The sequence below is a fragment of the Lytechinus variegatus genome, chromosome 3 (assembly GCF_018143015.1).
Source record: "Lytechinus variegatus isolate NC3 chromosome 3, Lvar_3.0, whole genome shotgun sequence".
Taxonomy (NCBI): Eukaryota; Metazoa; Echinodermata; class Echinoidea; order Temnopleuroida; family Toxopneustidae; genus Lytechinus; species Lytechinus variegatus.
In genome coordinates this window covers 47,228,812-47,232,690 of record NC_054742.1, presented here as the reverse complement: position 1 = coordinate 47,232,690, position 3,879 = coordinate 47,228,812, and positions in this window count along the sequence as shown.

Below are 3,879 nucleotides of genomic sequence, written 5' to 3'. Positions count from 1 at the left end.
TTTAAAAAATAGTTCAAATCAAATACAGAATAAAACAAAATACTAGATGTTATTTTTTTTATTTTTGTAGACCTACTTTTTCTTCTTTTTGTTCGTATTAAATATAAATCGAATACGGTTTTCGTATGGTTCCGGGAATTCATATCACTGATCCCGTGGAGAGATCAGTGTATTCATTATTATGTATGATGTCTCCACGATCGAGTACAGGGGCTTGTTGCGGAAATAAATAAAAGAGAATTGTAACCAAACTTAAAAATCAAGTGTAACTTGATTTTCAACCAATCAACAGCGCGTATTTTGGACGTCGCGATTGATTTTTTTGACTTTCGTTTAATAAACGCAACTCTTTCTGAAACGGACCCCTCATAGATCATCTGACAATTTACTATTTATAGCCCAATCATAGAGATATGAGCCCAATATGTAGCTAATCCTCAGATGGTATTGATGCCGACGGCCAAGATATAAGTCCGAATTAATGTACTAAACACGTATTCTACTTGGGGCAAAAGGATCCTTTAATCATAGATCTTTAAACCACCATCGCGAATTTGGCCATATATAGGCCTAATTTGTAGCTTTCCGAGCGAAATATTTCACTATTTAATTCATTTTTTTAAATACCTTATATACGTACCTAACGTGCCCTGGCCTATATCTTGGTTGATCCTGGAATTTGTTTAAAAGGATCGATGGTCCCATGGCGTACCTAGGATTTTCCCAGGGGGGGAACCGTCCGCCAAAAAAATTGACAAGAAAAAAAACAAAAAATTAAAAAGGGTCTTAGGATATTGTACCAGAAAACGAATATTGACAAGCAAAAAAAAAAAGTCTTCATGCTCGTCAGGGGGGGGGGTGTTTCATGCTCGTCAGGGGGGCCGCAGGGATACCGTCCTGCCGCGTCCTGCATGAGTTGTGACTCGTCAGGGGGCAGACTGCCCCCCCCCCCCCGTAGGTACGCTAGCTAGAGGATGGTCCGGGCTGAAAATATTTATATATATAGAGCAGAATTCATGCAAATTGCTGATAATTTCAGCATATGATAATAAAGTTATTTATTTTGTGAAAACAGTCGTCCGGCAGTCAGAGAATATTCATCACCTGTGGGCTGATGATGTCACATCTCCACTTTCCGCGATTTAGGCATACATAAAATCATATTTTTTTCATTATTTCATACTTGTGAGAATTATATTGAAATAAGTTGCAGCAATAAATATCTAATGCACTATCAGTTGTCATTCCAATTTTTCTAGTTCTTAGGCCTATATGGATCGAGGAAAAAATTTGAATAAACCTAGTTTCATATAATAAAGAACAAGTGGAGATGACATCTTACCTAATGAATATTCATGACGAATGTTTGGGCAAGATATTGCTCAACTTTGAAATTCAATAACTTTGTTATTTGTTATCCGATTTTGATGAAATTTTCGGCATTTTGCTCAGTGAATTCTATTCTAAGCTTTCAGCCCGGACCATCCCTTTAAATTAAATATAAATACAAAATAAATACAAAATTACAAAAAATAAAAAGATGAGAAAAAATCAGATAAATAAATTGCGGGATAATCATGCGCACATATTATATGATCCCATGATAATTATCATGCACGTCCTCCCCTTTCCTTTATCATCACAATCATATGATGCTGAAATGCGGCCATGGGGGCCATGCATTGATCACATGCAGGCCAGCGCAACTTGCTACCGCCATACTATACCGGTACGGGTAATTAAGTCAAGACCGGGTTTTTTCCAGATGCGTCATACAGGAGACCTATTACTTAATAGGAAATGTTCATATTTTGGGATTTCCCAATGAAGCATTTTTGCAATTTTATCGCCACATATCTGTTCGAGAACGTTCTTCGAACCTAGCTAGCTGACGTCATAACATTGAACTTCGTCGCGTCGATCGATGAGCTGGCTGCTCGAGATCTATCTGTCGTATGGAAGGCGAAGTGTTCCATAATTACTCCCAAAATGCCCCTTTCAGGGCAAGGGGGATCATATATATTGCTGTACACATGGGTTTTACTCTGCACGAGCAGTAGCGGTATGGAATGCAGTACACCTCTGCGTGAGCAAAGAGAAAATACTGATCATACATGTTAAGTTGAACCAGCAACACTCATTATTCACGATCAAGGTTTCTGTACAAAGAGTTGAAGTGTTGCTGAACCATGTTTTGATTTGATTATCACCGAAACTATGTTTCTTATCAATCAAAAATTATGATTGAACTATATTTCCTAAGATCGACATCATGTGGTTTCTGTTGGTTATTTCATAATATTTTGTGGTGAGTTACTCCCGGGAGTTACTTCTATGTGCATATGTTAATGCTACTCGACTTCTCAGTACATGCCTATCATAATTTATGTTTATCTGGCTTCATGGATGTTATGTCCTCTACTCTGGGCCTCTAGACTCGGACTATATTCTCACCCACGGACCGAAACTACTGCACGTGCAGAGTTATATAACATTCGCCATATGATTTTGTTGATATTTGAATGTAGGGGGCCACTTACATTGATGAGCCTGAGTGCCATACCATACGCAACCAAAAAAAGGATGTCTTTTTCAAGATAGGGCAATCATTGGTAATAAGGGTATCAAAAAACACTAAAAATTAATAATGAAAAAGGGTATCTATTTCGCTAGGAAAGCTCCATGCATGTTTGTACATTTGCGAGGTCCCAACAGCTCAACACTACTTGTTTAGAGTCCGATTTGCACGAGGTGTAGGAAAGTCGGGCCGTATTTTGATGTAGGTAAAGGTAAGGAGTAAATACTTCCGTGAAATACTAGTATAACAATTAAAATATCGCTGTACTTTAAATCAGGGACTTGCGAACGGTATCGTTTTGTTTCCAATGAATTGTTAAGGGTAGGGTTTTACACGCCAATACTTGTTAAGGGGGTGCATTTTCAAAATATTTTCGAGACCCAATGGTCGCGCATGGTATCCACTCGTCAATGGAAGTGCCCCCCCCCCCCCCGTGGTATTTGAGGTACGACCAATAAATTCATGCTTTGGGAACGTAAATTACGTGTTGGCTTATATACAGTGACTGAATCATTTAAGTAGTTTCTCACTTTCTCATTGCTCGCACAAAGAGAAACTACTATGTGCAGACTACCGGGGGGGCCACTTACATAGGCGGCGGAAGCGGGAGGACGGGGGGGGGGGGTCGTGCCCCCCTAAATTTGAGGAGGGGGGACAGTCCCCCCCCTAAATTTGTTGTTGATGACCTTTTTTTTTTGCTTGTCAATTTATTTCCCTACGTTCCCCATAAATTTTTTTGCTTGTAAAAAAATTGTTCGTTGTCCCCTCCTAAAATTTTGTGCTTCCGCCGCCAATGGCCACTTACATTGACGAGTGGATACCATGCGCGACCAAAACAAACATGTAAAAAGGATGTCTAAGCTTTTTCACGATAGGCACGTTACGTATGTAACGTGATAAGGGTGTCAAATTCACTAAAATGATAAGGGTGTCAAATTCACTAAAATAATGAAAAAAAGGGTGTATCTATTTCGTTAGGAAAGCTACGTGTAAAGGGTCGAACTTGCGGGGATGATAAAACAAAATTATTATAAAGGATGTCCTTTTTGCCCCAAGATTACGTGTTTAGAGTCCGATTTTCGTGACGTGTGGAAGGTGGGGCCATAAACTAAATGATGTGTAAAAGTAAAACCGACGACCGAGTCCCCGTGTTTGTTTAGGGATTCATTTCAGGGAATACTTGTCAAGTTTTCCGGGGCAGACTAAAACCCCCAGATATCAGTGGTTAAAAACCCCTGATCAGGGGTTTGGAGGTATTTTGGAACACTTGGCCTTCCATACTGTCGCGGCGCACCGGTACT